Genomic DNA, 23,721 nt, shown 5'->3' on the forward strand with positions numbered 1-23,721 from the left:
CACATTAACAGATCTTATTTGAAAGTGGTGGGATTGCTGGGAAGGCGCTGGGTTCTTACATAACCCGGCGGTTTGGAATCTTGCGTAAGGTCCATCGTCTGCGATTGACACGGCGTCCGATTTAAAATGACAAGGCCTGCCCAGCCCTGACCGGTTCCTCATACACGACAGCCACAAAGCCGCCGGGGCTGATGGGATAAATCGCAGCGCTTTAAACAAACGTAATCCCTGTATCCACCCCTCTGGAAATGTGATTTGTTGAAATATTGAGTGGATTCATTATGTGACCCAGAAGGGAAGAGGGCTGCCAAAGAACAACAGTGATAACTATATTTGGTATCTGGAGATGAATGTATCAGAGAGCAAGGGTGAGATGTTTTACCTTCGTACTGCTGTGTTAGGTTTATGGGAAGCGAAAGAGAAAGGAATGTCACTGGTCCTTACTGGGGGTTTATGATGTAGGACTGGTGGGAAAATGTTTATTCAGCTTAGCCTACTGGGTACGTGGCCCTTAAGTCTTTACATTCTTTGTCTAAATCAGGCCGTTCTTCAAAAAACATATTTACTTTAGCAACATAATTAGATTTGTATTAAATTATGTCATCATGATAATTATTTCTGTCTTATTACATCCATACCCTGACTGAGAAAGGAAGGGAGCCGGGGGAGAGGTTGAGGGTCAGTACAGTTCAGAGTTTATCTTAATAAACTTCTTCTTCATCATATTTTGTGGACAGCAGATGGTCAACTCGAAATAAATGTTAAGAAGATGATTTTTCTATTGGTTATTTGTAACTGTCAGTGGGATGAAATATGTGTCTGGGCCACCTGTATGAAATTGTAAGTATCTGTCTATTTTACGGACATTTTAAGGCCCCGTTATATTTGTTTCTGAAAGTAAACACATAAATAAATATAGAATGGCTTATGGAATCATAAATTAAATAAAAGTCCTCATGCAGTTTTTACTCCACCACTTTACTTGACAGTCAATCTAATTATAAAAGGGGTCCTTCTCTCATATTTTCTTCATTAAATAGAGGATAAATGCTGCCAAAATACTTTTATTTTCATTGCGCAGTTAAATAAATTCTAATGACAGTAATGCTTGATGGCACTGTATATCAACCGAGAAGCGGCGGAGTGTGTCCTGTACCATGGGTGACAGCGAGTGACATGTAATGGGAATATCATGTACTTATGAACAGTTATGTAACCAAACGCCGTAGGTCTGTATAGAGCTATAGCGCCTTCCATGGGGTGGCATTGTTAGGTAATGTCATGCATGTCATGTTTATGGTCCTCTGTACTTGGTAAGATCCCTGTCCTGAATGTAACTCCTTGCCTGACCTGCCACTCGGTGCAAAGCACTCAGCACAAGAACTAATCTGCAATATGACACCTCACTTGTCCAGACAAGAGCAGCAGTAATCTAGTGACTGGCTCTGGAACACACACCAGAAAGTGTCCCGGCAGCAGAGTGAGGTACTAATGTCTTCCTGCATCTGTGAGGGGATAAATGCATCCGAATGAATGTAAATGTTTAATGGATTGGAACAGTGCAGCTCACTGTCACTGCTGATAAGAATCACTTTAAATTAAACCTTACTCACATATTGTACCTCTCTATCCAGGTCGAAGGTTAACTATGTAGAGACCATATAGTACATGTTCATTTTTGGTCGAGCAATGTTGGAATTATTTAAAAGGTGAAATCTTTTCCCCAGCCTTGTCCACCTCGTCCCTTCGAGAGCAGCGTATGTGTGGCCGGTGGCCATTCTCTCTCTGTCCAGGTGAGAAGGTGAGCGTGTGCGTGGCTCCCAGGCTTCAGCGGTGCTAAGCATATTAACCAGACAAATGCTATGTGGACAAGCTGCTGCCCCCCACTCATTTTCTGTTTCCTGGAACAAAATCAACAAGAGCCAAAGCCATTTATCATCATCAAACGCTCTCCCTGCTGATGCCACGGCGCCATTGTTTTGCTTCTGTTTGTTTTTCCTCTCCGCCACGGCAGCGGCTGGGAAGGCCGCTGTAAATCAGGCCATAAATTTGCTTTATTAACCAAAGCGTAAGTCACTTTAAAAAAGCGTTTGCTAATTAATGCACAGTAAGACTCCAGTCTTCTCACTCGCTTTTCTGCATTTCACACCGCGTTTACCAGGACAGACTAGACCGTATTAACAAATACCAGCTGTTCATATCTGGGAGAGAGACGTGTGTCTGGCTCATTCATATTGGCTTGGAGCTGTTTACAGTTCTTGTGTGGGGAAATTAGTATGAAAGATGGTTGAAATGAAGAAGTCTATAAACTCCCTGCTTGTTACTATTTATGTAAATTAGTTCTATATCATATATGGCCGCCCACTTGTGAAAGTGCTTTACAGGTTAGTGATTAAACATGTCACCATTACACTTATTAATGGACTTTGAATTAAGATATGTTAATGAAGGGCCAGATATCACCTCTGCGAAATCTGATCTCAGTGACCATTGTATGAAGGAAAGGGACGCCGGTGTGGCACAATGGACTTTCTGATCAATATTAATGATCACTTTTATTTTAATATGTGGAAATGTATCGCAAGAGTTTATTTCTTGAATCTCACTCTGTAGCCATACTCTATAGTAAACTTGTAATTCATGCTGTCATGGCACCACAGTGTTTGTTTGGACATTTCTACTAAATACGGCACTGGCCATAATCAACATAGCCAAGTGTGAATTAGATCTCTTGTTCGTGTGTGTGAAGGTTTATTACCCCTCGCTCTGTGGCCACCTGGGATGTCACCCATGCAATACGAGAATAAAGGAGAAGTGCAGGAGATGTGCTTTCTATGTGCGGCTTGTTAAAAGCAGAATTGGAGCGGGTTTGGTGGGTAAAGCGCTCTGGTCAGTGGTGCCGGCGCCAGCGCTTCTCCGTGTGCATCAGTGCCCAGACAGATGTCTGTATGCAGAGTGGCATCTGCTCGGGCCAGACGGCCTGCCAGCCGGCCACTGCACTCCTCTATGGGAGTCAGGTGGCAGGGCGCATCAACGTGCAGCATATGCTGCGGTAGAAACAGAGCATAAGAAAAAATCATTCTGGGGAAAAAGGGAAAACTGTGACTGGCAATTTGAGATTTGAACATTTTAGAGGCGCTTGTGGGTGCATTGGAATTTTTTTTTTTTGGTTTGGTGGTCACTGTAGGGTGACAAACAAAGATTATGGCAGTGAGTGGCAACAAGTAATGAGGTTGTGAATGAAGTGAGTGCAGCAAACAGGACAGTGGCCAAAATGTAAAAAATTGTCAGATTTAAAGTGCTAAAAAAGAAAAGAATTGCAGCGCATCGAAAGAGTGTGTGTGCTAGCAGAGAGGGCGTGGCCAAGATGTGGGGGCTGATTAAAGCCATTTCCTCTGCGCCCTGGGGGTTTGACAAAGGGGTTAGGAGCAAGCACTTGAGAAGGTAGCCGCTGTCACCTGCATTTTATAAAAACAAGTCAATATATGAACAATAAATAGTTAGAAATTAAACAATGTTTTTAATGTATTAAATCAGGCCATTGTGCCATCAGATTTGTCAGGATCAATCCATTTACATTTTTAGATTAAAAGTGTAGATTAAGTTAAGATTTAATTTATGTTTTACTCTCGCTATTATAAAAATGGGACTGAAAAAGTACAATTAAATGTATGTTTGACTCACTAGCACTCACATTTTTTCTCACCCTTTTTATTCGCCTTTCTCCCCAAAATGTTCGCACACATGAGCATACATTTACGTAAATATGCGACATTCTGCCATCAACTTTGTTTTTATAGATTGCAGCATATGCATAAGACGGACGCTTCTTTTAGGTCCCGTTTTGTGTATACGCAGTTATAAATGAGACACCCTTTTCTTTTTTTTCTGAAGTTAAATCAATCATCTATATGATTGATTCTTTAACATCAGCCTTGTTAGTACATTTATAAACCCAATTCCAGAGGTATGCTGGTAACCTAGTGTGTAACATACTCGCCTTGGATCCAGAGGACAACAAACTCAGGTTTGAACCCCACGTGGCATTTACCAGACGTCCTTATCCAGAGCGCCTGACAGTCAGTGGTTACAGGGACCTTCCCCCCGGAGGGTTAAGTGGTGGTAAGTGGGGTTTCAACTTACTAGATCTGTGACTATGTGTCCCATTGTTCTGCTGTGAATGAAATCGGCCACACAGGATCTCAAAGAATAAAGACAGCCCTGCAGTTGTAGCAGGTCATATTTTGTGCTTCATAATATTGTAAACATTACCCACGGTACAGGCACTTAAATATTGTGTCAAATGCCTCTGTAGTTATGTTTTTCTGAAAATCTATTTGAAATGTGAAATCATCAAGCCGCCACAGAGGTGCCTTCATCAAGGTATGAACCCCACATACTGCTCCTCAGGCACCGTTCATGGGTTGACTGGATCTATCAGTCATTAAAACCACTGGCAACTAACAGGGATACAACAATGGTGCCTCCAACTTCTCCAGATCTAAGTCCATTTGAGCATATGTTGAATGGTTAGAATGGGTGGTTATTGTCACACCTCCAATGTTGCTGTCATGTTCCTGCTTACCGTCCTTCTGATCACTGCCGTCTACACCACAAAAACTCACACAGTAGTGAAAATCCTCAAGCATTACTGGCAAGATTTTTGTGCCTTACAAAAAACACACCTTTTCCTACAACTAGAGACGTGTGTAATCTCCGGTGACCTCGTTCCTCCTGTGTGGAAGTACGGGTGCAAGAAAAAGTATGTGAAACCTTTTGGAATTTCATGGTTTCCTACATTTCTAATCAGATCCAGTTGACAAATGTAATGTGCCTAAAATAATAATCTGATTGAATTGATATTGTTGGTAGAAAAAGTATGTGATCCATTGGGTTAAAAACTGGTTGAAACCCCCCAAGACATTTTGTGTATTAGTCGATCAGACTAATGACAAACTACCATCTTCCTTTGTGGCTCCTGCTTGTTCAATGTGTTACGTGCTGTAGACTGATGGACAGATGTTAGCCACTTCCAGTTGTTCCTTCAGATCTCAGGCTGTCACTCTGGTTTGTTTCTTTACCTCATTGCCTCTTCTTTACCTCATTTGTAGATTGTTTCTAATGTCTTTGAAATTACTTTGTATTAAAAAGTTATAAAACTGAAGTCCTACTTGTAGCACATTTGGATAAATCAATAACCAGTGTGGAAGGAGGGGTTCATTCAATCCTTTATTGCACACTACAAGTGCACAAAATGAACAGCGTGGCAGCAGAGGGCACGCTACTCCGGCTGCTTCTACTTTAATTCAGCTGTAAAACTGAGAAACTGGAAGCAACTTTACATAAAACATATTTACAAAAAATATGGTAGTAGCCTAGATTGTAACACTCTCGCCCATGAACCAGAAGACCCAGATTCCCAGGTTCCCTAAGCAAGAGCCTGAATATCTCCAGGGGGGACTGTCCCTGTAACTACTGACTGTAAGTCACTCTGGACACAAGCGTCTGCAAAATTTTTGGTACGCTAACACATGTGGCATTCTGTTAACTACTTACTCGCTACTGCACAAAACACACACTAATCTACTTTCACATTCCAAATTTTACCAGTTCCATTAACAATACTTTCATACAACATGGGAACATATAGAGGCCCTACAAGGGGTACTGATACAGCAGCATCGCCAACAGTGTAATTCAATGGAATCTTAAACCAGGAACTTCATTAGGATTCCTGCTCAATCAGCCACATTATTAAGACCCCCGGTCCTTCGGCCACTTTATTAGGGACGCCCGGTCGTTCGGCTGCTTCATTAGGGACGCCCGGTCCTTCAGCAACTTTATTAGGAACGCCCGGTCCTTCAGCCGCTTCATTAAGGACGCCCGGTCCTTCAGCAACTTTATTAGGAACGCCCGGTCGTTTGGCCACTTTATTAGGGACGCCCAGTCGTTCGGCCACTTTATTAGGGATGCCCAGTCGTTCGGCCACTTTATTGGGAATGCCCGGTCCTTCGGCCACTTTATTAGGGATGCCCGGTCCTTCGGACACTTTATTAGGGATGCCCGGTCCTTCGGCCACTTTATTAGGGATGCCCATCGTTCGGCCACTTTATTAGGGATGCCCGGTTGTTTGGCCACTTTATTAGGGATGCCCGGTTGTTCGGCCACTTTATTAGGGATGCCCGGTCCTTCGGACCACTTTATTAGGGATGCCCGGTCCTTCGGCCACTTTATTAGGGATGCCCATCGTTCGGCCACTTTATTAGGGATGCCCGGTTGTTCGGCCACTTTATTAGGGATGCCCGGTCCTTCGGCCACTTTATTAGGGATGCCCATCGTTCGGCCACTTTATTAGGGATGCCCATCGTTCGGCCACTTTATTAGGGATGCCCGGTTGTTCGGCCACTTTATTAGGGACGCCCGGTCCTTCGGCCCCTTTATTAGAGATGCCCGGTCGTTCGGCAACTTTATTAGGGACGCCCGGTCCCTCGGCCACTTTTTTTGAGACACGTGGTCCTATTACACTTTAGTTAACATGCAAATTTTTTAACTTTCGCCCAACGTCACCAAATTTAACGTGACACATTTTGGCAGCGCCCTGTTAGCTTTTCTTATGTTAGCATTCAATCATTAGCATGCTAACATGTAAATTTTTCAACATGTTCCAAACCTCACCAAATTTAACGTGACACATCTTGGCCATGCCCTGTTAGCTTTTCTTTTGTTAGCATGCAATTATTAACATGCTAACATGCAATTTTTTTTTAATTGCTCTAAATGTCACCAAATTTAACGTGACACATCTTGGCCACGCCCTGTTATCTTTTTTTTATGTTAGGATGCAATCATTAGCACAGCACACGGTGCACACAGGGAAATTTGTCCTCTGCATTTAACCCATCACCCTGAGTGAGCAGTGGGCAGCCATGACAGGCGCCCGGGGAGCAGTGTGTGGGGACGGTGCTTTGCTCAGTGGCACCTCAGTGGCACCTTGGTGGATCGGGATTCGAACCGGCAACCTTTTGATTACGGGGCCACTTCCTTAACCGCTAGGCCACCAGCATTTTTGATATTATAATGCTAGCATTAACATGCTCATTTTTAAACATGCTCTAAACATCAACGAAAGTCAAGTGACTGTCTATTCCATCTATAACTTAGATGAAGACCAGATCACATTTTATTACAAATTGATGTAGAAAACAATGAATTCATGACGGTTTACAAAGACTTTTTCTTGCCCCTGCGTATATTGTTTACTGGGGTGACCACACTTTGACATAACCTACACTGACCTTAGGTTTGTGGTCTGTAATCTTTTCTAGAGCCTTGCCTTTTAGTTCTATTCACATGAAAAGCAGCAAACCAAAAAGGACTTTGGAAAGGAAAAAAGAAAGTTTGCTGATTCTGTGCCCTCAGGCTACGAGAGAACTGCACCATGGTACCAAGAAGGTAACAGGTCTGATGACATAACAGGTCTGATAAAGCATGACATAACACTCTCTGAGAACATCCATCTTGGGAATTACCTCGTCTCTGTCCATGCCAGAAAGTCCAAGCCTCACAAACATCAAAGACTGCAGCCAAATGCCTTCCCAGAATATTTTTTGTAGTTTGGCCTCTGACTTGGACACTGTGAGACTTTGCAACAGCTGTGCACAGCAGTGTCTTCTGGGTCAGGGGGTGGTTGGGTTAATGGATTTGGGAAGGAGGGGACTAAATTGGGGACCAGATTTCTCTTGGGGTGAGGGGGACAAGGTGCAGTTAATAAACATGAGGGTCGTTGTAAGTTTGAAGTGTCAAATGTAGATGGATGGCAGTCCTATGATGTGTCTTGGAAAGAACAATCCATAACTGAAAACATGTTTGGGGTCTGTCCAAAAGGACCAAGGGCAACTCCATACAGCACAAAGAAAGAAAAAGACGGAGATGAAAGGGAAGTTTTCTTCATAGGAGCAAAAAAGCAGGTTAGAAGACCAACAGTCAACTGCTCCACACACAGCAGACAGTGTGTTTCCTGTGGTTCAATTCAATTCAAATTTTATTTGTCACATACACAGTCATACACGGTATGATGTGCAGTGAAATGCTTTCTGCAACTGCTACAGACCACAGTATTGCAAATGAACCAATATGCAAATATTGCAAACATAACCAAATATTACACTTGTACATCTTTAACATAAAATATGTGTAACTGGTAGGGTGAAGGTGTGCAAATGAGTTACAGTTTTTTTTTACAATGTTTAAAGAAAAGAGAAAAAGAGCCATAAAAAAAAAAAAAAAAAGTAAGGTAAAAAGCGCAGAGTCATTTTGTGCAAAGTCATTTTGTGCAAAGTGATTTTGTGCAAAAGAGTCCGGAGTGATTGGAGATGAAAGTGCATGAGTTCTATGTACTGTTGTTGTTGAGAGCTTGGACAGCCTGCGGGAAGAAGCTCCTCCTCATTCTCTCTGTGTTGGATTTCAGGGAGCGAAAGTGCTTCCCTGATCGCAGCAGAGAGAAGAGTCCATTGTTGGGGTGGGTGAGGTCCTTCACTATCTTCCTGGCCCTGGTGCAGCACCGTTTGCTGTAGATAGATAGAAGGTCAGGGAGCTTGGTACGGATGATTCGTTCGGCTGATGGAACCACCCTCTGTAGTGCTCGCCTGTCCTTCATGGTGCTGTTCCCGAACCAGGTTGAGATATTTCCCGTCAGGATGCTCTCTATGGTGCAGGAGTAGAAGTTCCTGAGCACCTTGGAGGGCAGTCTGAAGTCTCTCCGGAGTCTGAGGTGGTAAAGACACTGCCGGGCCTTTTTCACCACGGTGTTGATGTGACAGGACCATGACAGGTCCTGCGTGATGTTAACACCGAGGTAACGGAAGCTGTCCACTCTCTCCACTGGGCTCCTGTTGATGACAGGGGTCTGGTAGGTCCTCTCCTGCTTTGTACTGAAGTCCACTATTAACTCCTTTGTCTTGCTGATGTTCAGGTGGAGATTGTTCCTCTGGCACCAGTTCGCCAGATTTCCAACCTCCTCCAGGTAGGCCATCTCATTGTTGTCAGAGATCAGGCCCACCACAACAGTGTCATCCGCAAACTTGATGATGGTGGTGGAGTTAGTAGTGGCTGTACAGTCATGGGTGTACAGGGAGTACAGCAGGGGGCTCAAAACACAGCCCTGGGGGGCTCCAGTGCTGAGAGTGATGGAGGCTGAGACATGTCCACCCATCCTTACTGCCTGTGGTCTCCCGGTTAAGAAGTTGGAGATCCACTGACAGAGAGATGAGCTGAGTCCCAGGTGCTCCAGCTTGGTGGTGAGTGTGGAAGGGATTATTGTGTTAAATGCTGAACTGTAGTCAATGAAAAGCATTTTAACATAATTTCCCTTCCGAGTGTCCAGGTGGGTGAGTGCAGTATGGAGGAGATGTGATATGGCGTCATCTGTGGACCTGATATGGCATCATCTGTGGTGGTCCTGTCTCTAACACAGGTCACCGACCACGCCTCCAAAAAATCATCATTATGTGGCTATTATGTCCAAAACAGTAGTGCAGTACTACATAAAAGACTATCCTTTGTTAACAATTTAAGAACTTAGCAAAATTGTTTAAGCACACCGCACAAAAACATACTAAACAGCTATACGTGGTTCAAAGCAAGCAATATCTGCAGTGTTGGTCCTTTTTTCAAGACCTTTGCAATTCGCCCTGGCATGCTGTCAATCAAGTTCCGGGCCAGTCCTGACTGATGGCGACGCGTTCCTTCATAATCAGTGTGTTAAATGGGTCGAGGGTCTAGGAGGTTGATTGTGTGAGGCAGTAGAAAGGCAAATCTTAGGGTGAAACTCAAAGAAAAGATTGTCCTCACAGGGAGTTATGGCCAATGGAGGAAGGAAAATAAGCGAAAATGAAACAATAGCAGAAATGATGTAAACCCTTACTCAGGTTTAGGCTGTTTCAGCCACCAAGCACTAGGCGCTAACGCCTAAATTGATCTCTCATCACAGAGCGCTTAAATGTGGAACATGCACGGTGTATTCCCAAATACTGCAACCCCTTTAAAGGGTTTAAAACCTTCAATTGTAACAATTACAATGAAAATTGCCTGATTACCCTAAAAACAGATATTACAGGTGAGGGTACAGACTCGCCACTCGCGAACGTGGAACATGAGTGCACCCCAACACCCCTTTAACAATTTCACTTGGCCTTATGACATGGTGCTCCATCATGCTGGAAAAGGCATTGTTCTTCACCAAACTGTTCTTGGATGGTTGGGAGAAGTTGCTGTCGGAGGATGTTTTGGTTCTATTCTTTATTCACGGCTGTGTTCTGGGGTAAAATTGTGAGTGAGTTCGCTCCCTTGGATGATAAGCAGCCCCACACATGAACGGTCTCAGGAAGCTTTATGGTTGGCACGAGACTGGACTGATGGTAGTGCTCTCCTTTTCTTCTGGTGCAATTTTAGTAGCACCAATATCCTTGTCTGTGAAGGCCTTTTATGCAACACAATGATGACTGCACGTGGTTCCTTGCAGGTAACCATGGTTGACAGAGGAAGAACAATGATTTCAAGCATCATCATCCATTCTGCTATATAACTCAATCATAATAACAGAATGATCTCCAGTCTTGTGCTCCTCAAGACTCTCACCTGTGTTAACCAGAGGAACACTGAAATAATCTCAGCAGGTCCTTTTAGGGCAGGGCTGAAATGCAGTGGAAATAGTTTTTTGTTTTATTAAGTTAATTTTTATGGTAAAGTGGGACTTTGCAATTCATCTGATCATCCTTCATAACATTCTGGATTATATGCCATAATACGGAAAAATTGCCATAATAAAAACAGAAGTACTAAACTTTGTGAAAAAGAATGGTGTTGTCATTATTCTCATTAACCTCTTTAGTCAAAAGAGGTTAATGAGAGTTGGTGAGGTTGGTGAGTTGGTGTTTCTGGTATCTCTGCAGTCAGCATCTAGGACATAATCCACCTGACTATAAAAATGCCATGAAAATGGAATGAAATGATGGTGAAAAGACACCACGTGTCTGTGTATATCTTATGTCTGAAATAAAAGGTTAGACTAGCTGGCAAGGCCACAGTAACTCTTCCATTTTATTATACATAATTTGTTCTTCTGCTCAGATCATGCTTCCATGGGCTCAGGGAACATTTTGCTTCTGTAATGCCTGTCCCAGTCTTTCCTAATCAACGTGGACCAACTGACCACCAAATGCTTTTTTGCATTAAAGGCAACTGAAGATCACTTTGATTCATGCCACAATATCTCCAGTAATCTGGTTGTATGTGGAGATATAACATATTACACAATAAAAATCCTATATCTGGGGCAGTGGTGGGTAAAAAAACAGACCCATAATCTGAAGGTTGCCGGTTCGAATCCGGAACCACTGAGGTACCTGTACCCACTCACTGCTGCCCACTGCTCACTGAGGGTGATGGTTAAAAACAGGTAGAAAGTAGAAAATAGACCAGCAGTGGGTGAAAACAGGAGCCACACATCAGGAATTTAATTTGGAAATCCATGTGAAGGTTAATGTGGCTCAAGCCGGGTGAAATCCGAGAGTGAATCCTGTGGAAATGAATGGGGGGGGGGGATTAAAGCACTTTTCTTTTTTTGCTGCATAGAGCCTGCATAACAGTGCGAGGAATGGGTCATTCTACAATTCTCAAAAAGGGCACGGGGTTCATTTCGGGACATGGGAGGCTGATGAAACAGGGGGACGTAGGGCTTGAAAAGACGCAGCGTGAGGGGGGAGCAGCACTTCAGGAGCTGCACGGGATGCAAGACTGGGCACAGTCTTCAGTGGCTGGGGGGAACAGGAAACAAGATGGCGGTAGAAAGGTGTGGGTTGGTCTGGGTGGGGGTGGGAATGGGAAAAGAGGCGTCAGGATTCGGTAACATCGAGGGCAACCAGGAACAGAAAAGGCGACCCCCAAATATAGTCAACAAGGAGTACCTGGTGACAGGCAAGGTAATCCAAAGAAGGGCGAGCAGTGACCGAGGAACGAAACACGCATGATGACAAAGACAAGATGACCTGACGAAGACGTGATACAACAAGGGATTTTTATACAGGGGGCAAAGGTTGCACACAACAAGGAATAAAGAGAAGATGGTTCATGTTAAATGAGGGGTATGAGGAGGGATGCCATCTCTCCTGCAATAAAACGTTCCATCTATGGTGCTATTTATTAATGAATGCATATATCCATTAGCAAAATACCATGAGGAGAGGGACGTGCGAATTAAGCTTAGTAGTGGTAATAATAATAATGATATGTAAATTTCCTATGAGCTGATTGCAGCACACCCTCCCCTTCCCCCTCCACTACGGCACGCCAACAGGGCCAATAATTGACAGTTTCATGACACGTTTTAAAAGTAACGCCATAAAGAGGGGATTTAGTTTTTTAAAAAACATCATTAATCATATTGAGGAGCAATCCAATAGTCTACTGTAGAAGAGACTCTTTGACTGTAGCCATGAGAGTTGTAGCCATCAGATTGCAGCGCACACACCGGTATTTCAGTGAAAATTCAAAACCTGATCTGAGTATCTGACACGTAACATCCACATCATGCATGTTGTTCTACAATAGTTGAATATATGAATTATGTTTTTGTTTTAACAATAAAAGTTGTACACAGTCATCATCACAAAATATGACTGATAAATGATAAAAAATCACCATCCGACTGTCACATCCACGGGCTGATGGGGGAAGGAAGTGCAGAGATATGGTACGTACTGGAAACAATGATTTATTCTCAAAAGAAACCAAACAGGCACGATGGCCGAAAAGGAAAGCCAACTCAGAGTAACCCGCAGTGTGTGCTGATTGGCAGAACTGAAAACAACTACACACGAAAGTCAAACGGTCCACTTTAATGTTGCAGTGTTGCAACATAATGTTGCATGGGGCCCCGGACTACTGCCAAACCTGGATTTGAGGCTAAAATATGAGGCTACAGGTGATAATAAACTTCCCATCAGTAACCCACAGTACTGTAAAGTGAAGGACCTGACTACGACCAACATGAGTTTGCATAACTTCCTGCTTGGGATATGAATTGCATAAAAATGTCACACTCGTGGCATTTTTTTTTTCCCGCCTCATTGTCATTAACTGTGACTATAACATTTGGATTCTACCAGATTCATAACAGCTGTCTCTGCTATAGAGATCACCTTTCTGGCCTTTTGCTTCATAGGTGAATGCCTAACCCACTAGGCCACTACCACCCGCAAGTGTGCTGCTGTCATCAAGATGTCATCATATAGATTCTAATTATAAAAACTGCTTTTATAATATGGGGCTAAGCTATAAAATCACTGGCATGTAAAAAGAAGGCCAGATGCATAACGTGGTAAATGAGCTTTTAAGAAATAAGAAACCACTCATTACAACTCGCCAGTGAAGCCTCCTGAGTAAACAGACAATTTTCCTGAACACAGAAAAGGAGGCAAAACGCAAAATTGCTTCAGCGCTTTCAGTCCTGCAATCAGACCCTCTTAGTGGTGGACAGCCAAATGGCCAACGATTTCCTCCGAATAATAACTCTCGGAAAGGAGAGAGGAGGGTGGCTGCACCTGTGTACTGCTGACCTACCTTCATTTCCAACTTATATTACACGCAAGTTTCATGAGTCTTTAAGTTTGTCTGTAATTTACATATTTGCTTTCATACGGTAATTGAAGAAATGCTTTCTGATCAGCTTTTGTCTTACGGCTGTCTGTGATGTCTGCAATCAAGCTGCAAACTATAATGGCCAAATAACATGTTTTGTTGTCCTGTGTGGAAGAAAACATCATGAAGCTTCTGAAGTTGGAGTAACTGCTATGAATTTAGAAAGAAAGAAAGGAAGGAAGTGAAGTGATTGTCATTGTGATACACAGCAGCACGGCACACGGGGCACACAGTGAAATCTGTCCTCTGCATTTATCCCATCACCCTGAGTGAGCAGTGGGCAGCCATGACATTTACATTTATATTTACAGCATTTACCAGACGCCCTTATCCAGAGCGAATTACAGTCAGTAGTTACAGGGACAGTCTCCCTGGAGCAATTTAGGGTTGAGTGTCTTGCTCAGGGACACAATGGTAGTAAGTGGGAACCCGGGTCTTCTGTTACCCACTAGGCTACTACTACCACCCTTTTGACAGGCGCCTGGGGACCAGTGTGTGGGGCTTTGCTCAGTGGCACCTTGGCAATTACGACAACCTTCTGATTACGGGGCCACTTCCTTCTCTGCTAAGCCACCACTGCCCAGGAGAAACTAGACGCGGATATTTATTTGAGAATTAAAACTAAACAAGAACAGAAAACTGGCACAAGAGCTAAAACAGAACTAAAACCAGAACTCCCAGGTGGGTAAGAAGTGAGTACCATTGGTAGTACCATAGACGAGCGAGCACCAGACATAATGGCCAGAGTAATTGGACAGATATCACACCAGAGCCAGGACTTCCTTTTGATGGTGAAGGAGACTGTACTCACTTAAAACTTGTGTTATGTTACGTAAGTTCTTAGTAGGAAGTGTTATGAGGGTTGGTCTCTCTTCCATTGCACCACAGTGTGTTTCAACACTACTTTAAGGCATTTTTGTATCATTTTGAAATGTTTTCAATGTGTGCTGATATGATGTGCCCAACTAATAAGAAGATATGACAAGATATAAAAAGTAGTGATGAATAAATGACATGCATTTAAATTCTTTTGACCCATCTTATTTCATACATTTATTTTTCCTCGTTAAAATGACACTGATTTAATGTAACACTGATTTGGGTCTGGATTCTAGAACCAGTATTCAGTTTTAATTTAACACTTGGTCTAATGATTATACATGATTAATACACTGAATGTATTATTAATGTCTTGAATTAACATCATGACCATCAGTGCCTGATAAATGTATGTGTATGGCTGATAACAGCCACCAATCAGAACACGGAACATCGAAGTCTTAAGGCTTTGGGGATGATGATGTGAGAAATCTGTACGTTTTTGTTGGAGGGCTTGACCGTGGAATGGCGGTCAATTTTGATGTATGGCATGGAAGAGGAAATTGCTGTCAATCTTCACCAAACTTCACAGGCTTGAAATGGGTGTCGGCCAGACGACAAAGCATCCCCTACTGGTAACAAGAAATGACTTATTTTACATATCATTCTTATATCATTTGATATGGAGAGTCTTTAGGCAGAAAAGAGGATGCTTTTGAGCTTTCATTGTACAGCTTATTCATGACATCATGGCGAATTTCAACGATGCGCCATGTAACAGGAAGTTGCTGTCAATCGCACATGTAACATCCAATCTTAACTAAACTTAATACGATTGATCAGTCCTAACATCAAGTTTCTGATATAGTCGCGGTGCCACCTAGTGGAAACAGGAAATACTTTACAACATTAACCAATCTGCACCAAACTTTCCACGATTGATGAAGTTACAGCCTGAACAAGATAATGAATGAAGTTTCCGGAATAGCCGCAGCAGGACCTAGTGGAAACAGGAAATAACTTACAACGTCAACTGAGGTGCGAAACTACTAGAATAGTCACAGAGCCACATAGTGGAAAAATGTAATAGCTTACAACATCAAGCAATATGCCAAAATCGGCATCCCACGCACCCCTGAGGTGCATGGCGTGCTTCAGGTCCGATCAACAAAAACTGCTCGCAGTTTTCATTCTCCATTTTAAATTCATTGTCTGCAGGTCATGAACAGCCTGCTCAGAATACAAATGGTGTAAAATGATTTTATCCTTTGGGTGTGAATGTCTTCACTACACAATGCCACTACATGGTGGCAATGAGGGATTCATTTATGTAGCCTCATTCCCATCGTGATTAGGGTTCAAATGCTTTATATCATAGCCTGTAAATTACCGTATACACAGTCTGTTTCTGTGAAATGATTTTCTGTGAGGACTGTTTTGGTCCATGGAAACAATTTTGTGGTAAAAGGCAGAGGAACTAGTTGTTTTGTGATGACATCCCAGTTGAAAAGCTTTTATTTGTGCTAATATATTCTGAGAGCTATGAAATCAGCCAGTGAATAATGTCCTTGAACAGTCAGTTCTTGAAATTCTTGACTTGCATGTAAATCTTTGCTCTGGAATCAGCAGGTGTGTTCCTTCATGTGAGAAGTGGACTTATCATGTGGCAATGTGGAAACTTCCCACCCACCTAAAGATTGTTGTAGGTGTCCATGGCACAAACATGAATGGGAACCTATACGATCTTTGCCAATGTTGAAATAATGTCTGCAGACATATGCACGTGTATATGTAAGAGAGGGACAGAACGGTGTGTTTCTTGTAAATAGTTTATATCCGGTTGCCCTGTCTTCTTACCTGGCAGGGGATTGGCTGTGATGAAGAGGGCGGGTCCCGGGGAGTAGTGGGGGACTGCGTTCGCGCTCTCCCCTGATTAACGGGCAGTGGTGGCCTAGCGGTTAATCAGAAGGTTGCCGGTTCAAATCCCGGTTAAATGCAGAGGACACATTGCACTGTGTGCACTGTGTGCTGTGCTGCGGTGTATCCCAATGACAATCACTTCACTCTCACTTTCTTTCACTTTCTATTCACAGGATATGGCCACGCAGCACCCAGTACAGATGGTGGAAAGGTCTTCTGCATGTTCTATGCTCTGCTGGGCATTCCTCTCACGCTGGTCATGTTCCAAAGCCTGGGAGAGCGCATCAACACGCTGGTGAAGTATCTGTTGCACCGTCTCAAAAAGTGCCTTGGCTTCCGACGCACTGAGGTCTCCATGGCCAACATGGTGAGCATCGGCTTCATCTCCTGCATGAGCACCCTGTGCATCGGGGCGGCGGCCTTTTCTCGCTACGAGGACTGGAGCTTCTTCCATGCCTACTACTACTGCTTCATCACGCTCACCACTATTGGCTTCGGTGACTATGTGGCACTGCAGAAGGACCATGCGCTGCAAAACAACCCCAAGTATGTGGCCTTCAGCTTCATCTACATCCTGACGGGCCTCACCGTGATCGGGGCGTTCCTCAACCTGGTGGTGTTGCGTTTATGACCATGAACGCCGAGGACGAGCGGCGAGACGCCGAGCAGCGAGCGCTGCTCTCTCGAAACGGGCAGGCGGGTAGTGGGAGCGGAATGGCGGCTCATTTCCACTACATTCCAGACCCGCCTTCCTCCTCTTCAGCCGCCTCGGGTCTCGGGACGGCCTGCGGCGGCGGGGGCGGCGGCCCTGCCGGCGGCGGGGGAGGAGCCGGCCGAGGACTGCGCAACGTCTACGCCGAGGTGCTGCACTTCCAGTCCATGTGTTCCTGCCTGTGGTACAAGAGCCGGGAGAAGCTGCAGTATTCCATCCCCATGATCATCCCTCGCGACCTCTCCACCTCCGACACGTACGTGGAGCAGGGCGAGACCTTCTCCGCCCAACCACTCACCTCCAACGGCTGCGTGTGCAGCTTGCGGCACCCCTCCGCCGTCAGCTCGGTCTCCACCGGGCTGCACTCCCTCGTCCCTGCCTACCCGGGACACTCCAAGCGCCGATGCTCCATTTAGAGGACAGGACCTGGTCACCAGTCACCAGTCCAACAGCAAGAAGACGTGCTGCACTGTGGTTGAGTGCTTTATGAAGAATAATACACCTTTAGGTTTCAAGACTTCTTTAAATATCAGTATAATAACCTGATCTAGTGTGTGTGTGTGTGTGGTGTGTGTGTGTGTGTTTTATTTCCATCTAAAGGAACACTGAGTTCTAGCTCTCACTGGATAAGGCGTGTAAATACATATTTGTAATATGATGAGATTTTAATGTACGCATCTACTTATTGGGCAAAAACTTTTATGTCTCTTCTTTTGTCTTTGAGATATTTCAGCATTTTACTTTGGGATTAAGTCCAGACATTCTGCAGTATGTTTGGGTTTTAAAGCCATGAGTCCGATAGGCTAGAGGTTCCTCTGCCAACTGCAGCAAAGAAATATATGTAGTATTCATACATTTCATTCATTAATAATAGCATAATATATTGAAATTTGCACCTCTGCAATACACAGCTCCCATGAAGCTAGAATTGCATCCGTCGTGGGTCAGCTGGGAACTTGTTTAGTCCAAATTTTATTAAAAGCTCATAGAAACCACACATGTTCTTCAGCAGAACTCACAAAAGTAACCATGAGCAGATCAGCTATGAACACAGTAACGAGGGATTAATGGTAGAATGAGACACACAATTTCTCATATCATATTATATAGTATATATAAAGAGAGGATAAAACTAAAACACCTTTTCTACAATTACATAAGGAATGTTCCAACACCAAATTGCTCTCTGCCTTGAGAGCTTCTCAAATGAAAAACCATCTAAACTTCAGCCTCACGATTTCTAGAATATTAAGTGGTGTCTCTCATTTTCAATATTTAGTTTGGGAACCACTGTTTCAGTACACACACATTTCTATACTGATACCCCAATCCAAAAAGCATTAGAAGTTACCTCACAAGTTCTTCTGACATTCATGTTGGTCACAACACATTGCTGCATTCAGGAATATCTGGTGGATTTTCATCAGCCAACTTGCACTGTTAATGAATGGAGCTGATGGTGCAGCACCTTCCCACTTCCAGATGTCTGAGCTGAGAAGGACGACTACAGTATCTCATCTTTTACTGGCAGTGAATGTTACTGATGATTCTGGCATCAGTCCTGAGCTGAAATTGGTGACTCAATACTAAATATCAGTATTAATCATTTCTAGCATGTCTTTTTCATTATTGTTGTTTTTTTTTATTATGACCATGTAATTCATATCTGAATCAGCTAATGTTGTCAAAATCTATTATGATTTCTTGTATTTGTATGATCACTTTAACAGTTTTAATTTCAATTTTTTTAATAAAAATATTTAAACTAATATCTGCATATTATGTGGTTGACATTATAATCACAACATGGACATCAGGTCTACTTCTGTATATTTCACATGCCCCATCATCCAGACCGACTGTAAGTGGATGTCACAGAGAAAGGAAGGAAAATCCTCACTGATCCACTTTCATTTTAGGAACATAATTCATGACTGGCAAGGAGAAGAAATGAAGGCCTCGTAATAACACATTCACACAGATACTGGAATTGTAGATACACACTTTCACGTGTGTATCTACTGCTGACAGGTGGGAAAATGGAACAGTGATCAGCTGCTTATGGACACGTGGATCATCACAGGAGATGCATGAGCTGCTTAAATAGATGTTATGGTTGCAGATGGTGGTGCTGCACCGTGCTTTTGGGTTTTTGGGTGTTCTCATTATGATTTTTATTGAAGTGCGAATGTTGTTGACATTTCTGCATATTCAGACTGAGTTTGATGGTTGAGACGTCAAAATCTATTTTTGTCCCTTAACCCACAGTCCTAAAAGAGCACAGCGTTCCTCTCTCAGGCCCCAGCGTCCATTCCATTTTTGATGTGTTATGGAGTCCTCAGTCCAGCGTTGTTAGATCCTCTCGACTTCATTCTCCTTCCGCTCCACTTCCACTCATCCTGCACCACGGTGTCTGAAGCCGTCCACTCTGCCTCACTCATTACCCACTGCTTCATCCGCTCGGCTCCATCTGTTTATCGAGGTGCCACCAATCTGCAGGTCCTTCTTCCTCTTCACATTTCAACGTTCCAACTTATCTGCTTGTAGTTGTGTGTGGATGTTTGCCTGCACGTATGTTACTAACCGGATAGGAATTACTTTTAAGTTGAATTAATGATACTGCAGTCAACATTTAGTGGATTCTTGGCATGGAGCTCCAGTGCAACTCCTTGAAAATCAGTCCCCCTTTCCATATTTTCCAGTTCTTCTAAGGAAAACATCTGGCTACAGTTGGGGAGCAGCACACACACACGATGCACTGGGTACCCGAGGAAAATAACGCGTCGCAGCAATGTGACAGTTGACCTCGTGGGAGCTAATGATCTTGCTGGAAAGCAGCAGGAGAAACATCTGGCAGGCATCATGTTGCTGCTCTTATTATGGCGGGACCTTGTCAGAAGATGGGATGACCACACTGTCAAGTAGCATCTGGTTCCAGCCAATATGGTCCAACATGCATAAATAAATGATCTTTCAGAGCAGGTGTCCTAGTGGGGACATTTAAAGCTGCTCAAACAAGACAACGAAAACTTGTGGAGTCCAGTTTCTTCTTCTTCTTATTGTTGTTGTTATTATTATTATTAATCATAATAATATTAGGGGTCCAAGCAGCAAAGGTGCGGGTTTTGGTCAGATTTTTATTTTATTAAGTGGCCACGGAGCCCAAGATGCTGGAAGCAGTGGCTGAAGCTGAAACAGCTGCAACGCTTTCCTGGGTTGCAGCACCACTCACTGCTCTCACCAACAGCACGTCCCTTCCTCAGGACTCCTGCTGTCCACGCCTTCCAGTCCATGTGTCATTGCTTCACCACCACACCTGTCCCTCAACACCCGGATCCAGCATTCCGTGCATTGTGGGAGCTGCCGCGGTCCTGGTTCTATTCACGCCTGTACGTCCCTGAAACCTGCTGATCTGCTGTCCTTCACTGGGGACATTCCTCTGCTCTCCGGCCAGGGACGTACAGGCCTACATTGTTGCCTGCAACGAGGGAGAGAAAGAGAGAGGGAGAGAGAGAGCAAGAGGAGAGAGACAGCGAGAGAGGGGAAAGAAAGAGGGGAGAGAGAGACAGCGAGAGAGAGGGAGAGAGAGAGCAAAGAAAGAGAGACAGCGAGAGAGGGAGAGAAAGAGTGAGAGAGAGAGAGGAGAGAGAGAGACAGCGAAAGAGAGGAGAGCAAGAGAGAGAGACAGCGAGAGAAAGGGAGAGAAAGAGTGAGAGAGAGAGGGAGAGAAAGAGAGAGAGAGAGAGGGAGAGAGAGACAGCGAAAGAGAGGGAGAGCAAGAGAGAGAGAGAGCAGCGAGAGAGAGGGAGAGGAGAGAGGAGAGAAAAGAGAGAGAGAGGGAGAGAGAACAGCGAGAGAGAAAGAGAGAGGGAGAAAGAGAGCAAGAGAGAGAGAGACAGCGAGAGAGGGAGAGAAAGAGTGAGGAGAGAGTGAGAGAGAGAGATGGGAGAGAGAGAGAGAGAGACATCCACACTTGCTCAAATGATAAGGAAGCCTTCATGTGATTTGGGAGCCTCGCCGCAGTAAAAAGGCTGCTACCTGTGGGAAATCAGCGTTGATTAAAAGGTTTTGTTGCGACACATGGATCCTCAGACAAGAATGAGGGAGGCAAAGGGGAGCAGCAGAGGAAAGACAGATAATTAAAAAAATTAAAACAGATCAACACAGGAAACTGAAAATGAATCCATATATGCTTAGATTGTAGCATAGTGCAAACTGTAAAAGTATGTTGGTTTACTGGGTGATGTTGTAATTATCATTATATACAGGAACTTATGGAGTTGACGGTCATTTTCTATACAGGATATTTTGCCTGTTCACCTACTAGACCTTTCTTTAAAGATATTAAAATAAGCAAATCTATTCATGACCGGGTGCACCTCTGTATACAAACTTCACACTTCTGTACTGCCGAGGAAGGACAATAATCATCAACACTATCATATCATATGACTTGTTCTAAGGCCAGAAATGTAAAAATAAACAAAATAACCGCAAGCAGCGATAACCGCACAATAAAACCCACGTTTTCAATTTTGCCACATAGTGACGGATTAACCAAAAGTAACATTTGTAACAAATCTAGTTCGAAAAAACTACATTTGTTGATTGATGCAAATCTTGTGCAAATGATAAATTCCTTAAATTTGGCATACAGCAATGGATTTAACAAAGCCAACATTTAGTCATTTGCCAAGGTTAATAAGTTTATAAAATAATTTACAATGAGTCTCTTATGCTTGAAATGACATCACATTTGCACACGTGGGTCAAAAAAACAAGTTTGCAGAAATTGGTGGTTGTTATCTCATTGGCCCTTCCATTCCAGAAGGCTTTCTCAAGTCTGACTGACTGGTCGGAGAAGCAGGAGTCCTGAAGGTGGTAGTTGTCCTTCTCCCTGGCTTTCGTGTATGTTAATGAAACCACCTAAATGTATCTGAAAGACAAAGGCCACTTCTTTGAAGACAATGAAGAATTTTGGACCGGGAAGCTGATTGGTTCAAACGTGGGAGCGAGAGAAGCAGTTTACTGCAAGATTGACACGACCCTCATTAAACAGAGGGAGGTGGGCGTAGACATGAACTATCACCCACTTACAATGCAGTTCTTTCAACTGTACCCAGGCGGCTCACAGTCACACTCTGGCTCAGCATGCACTTCAATATTGTACGGTAGGGACAATCTGTTACTGCACTCAGGGTCCAAGCATCGTCATTTCGTAAACGGAAAAAGAAGGGAAATTGTTAGGAGACGGTGGGGTATGGGCTGAGGTGAGGACGGCCCAGTGGTTTTAATGTTGTGGCTCTTCAGTTTGGTGGTGGGCGTGGTCAGACAGGCGATGGTCGGTTCTCTGTCAGAAACTGCCCTGAAGACTACATCCGCACTTCCATTTCATAAAAATGCTGCAGTTGTTGCATAAGCATTTAAACAGACGTGCACAGTGCCGGAATCAGGGTGTGTTCGTGATTATTGCATTACATAACGATATACTGTCTCATTTCGTATGCACCGACTGTGAGGAGCGTGTCATCTTGAACCCACCTAATATGTTTTCCTGAGTGACTGACAGAAAGGCCCCGACCAAAGATGCTTAAATGAATTGTGAAAAGCAAATTGCTTTTGTTAGACAGGCCGTATCCAACATGTCACATGTCACGATTCGAGTCCCTGTCAGTGTTGGCAGGGACTTGTTGAACACCAGGGAACTAATAACCAGACTAATCATATCAGGGCATAGTGCTTGTAATGTGTGTGTTGTGTCCTGCTTTTTGATCTGCGGCTCCATGACAAGAGGTCTTCTCATCAGACACGAGCACTAATGTTGAGCTTGGCAGCTCCTGATCTAATTGTGTCTGCAGGGCTGAAAATGGAGAACGTCTCTCAGCTGTCCTCTGCTCCGCCAGCCCTGGCACTCGTGTCCCTTAATTACTGACATCAAATGAAGACAAATCAGAAAAAGAGATCCCAGCATGAGTCCAGACGAGTTGTGTTGAGTTCAAAGTTCTATGTGCTTTCTACCTGCTTATTCTCTTATAGCCATACAGCTGCTTAGCGGTTCGTGGTGGATGCAAAAGTGTGTGACCATGACGATGTGGTTTAAATCCATGCATCCACACAGAGGCTTTAATAATAAAGCGGCCTGTACAGTCCAGTATATACTGGAAATGCGATATTAATGACTGTTTACAGTGAGTAGTGTAATACTAGTGTACAGTGTTTAACTCACTAAAGTTGTTGGAATGTGAGCTTTAGACAGTAAGTCATATTTACAGCTCCTGCATCGCACCACAGCAGCGGCCGCTGCCATATTTGGCTACATATAGGCCAGATGTTTGTCCAAAAATATACAAAAGCAGTTCTGAGGACATTATGCAGTGGTAAACCTGGATTCTGTTTTCCGTTGTAATATTGTCATCCAGTTCCCTGCATCCATGTTTCATTTTCCATTCTGCAGTTTACAAGTTTGGATTACTGTTTGTCCCAATGAGCTTCATGCGGTTTTTACGACTGAAGCCTCTGGGTTCATGTTTTAAACCGTCAAATAAATCCTGTGTCTAAAGTGTTCCTAATTTAGA

The 23,721-nt window shown here is 43.7% G+C and overlaps 1 pseudogene; it reads left to right on the forward strand.

The window, feature by feature from the left end:
• The first annotated feature begins 308 nt into the window (after positions 1-308).
• On the forward strand, positions 309-18,226 carry LOC114802867 (potassium channel subfamily K member 3-like; annotated as a pseudogene).
• Positions 18,227-23,721: the final 5,495 nt, after the last annotated feature.

The sequence above is a fragment of the Denticeps clupeoides genome, chromosome 14 (genome assembly GCF_900700375.1).
Source record: "Denticeps clupeoides chromosome 14, fDenClu1.1, whole genome shotgun sequence".
Classification (NCBI taxonomy): domain Eukaryota; kingdom Metazoa; phylum Chordata; class Actinopteri; order Clupeiformes; family Denticipitidae; genus Denticeps; species Denticeps clupeoides.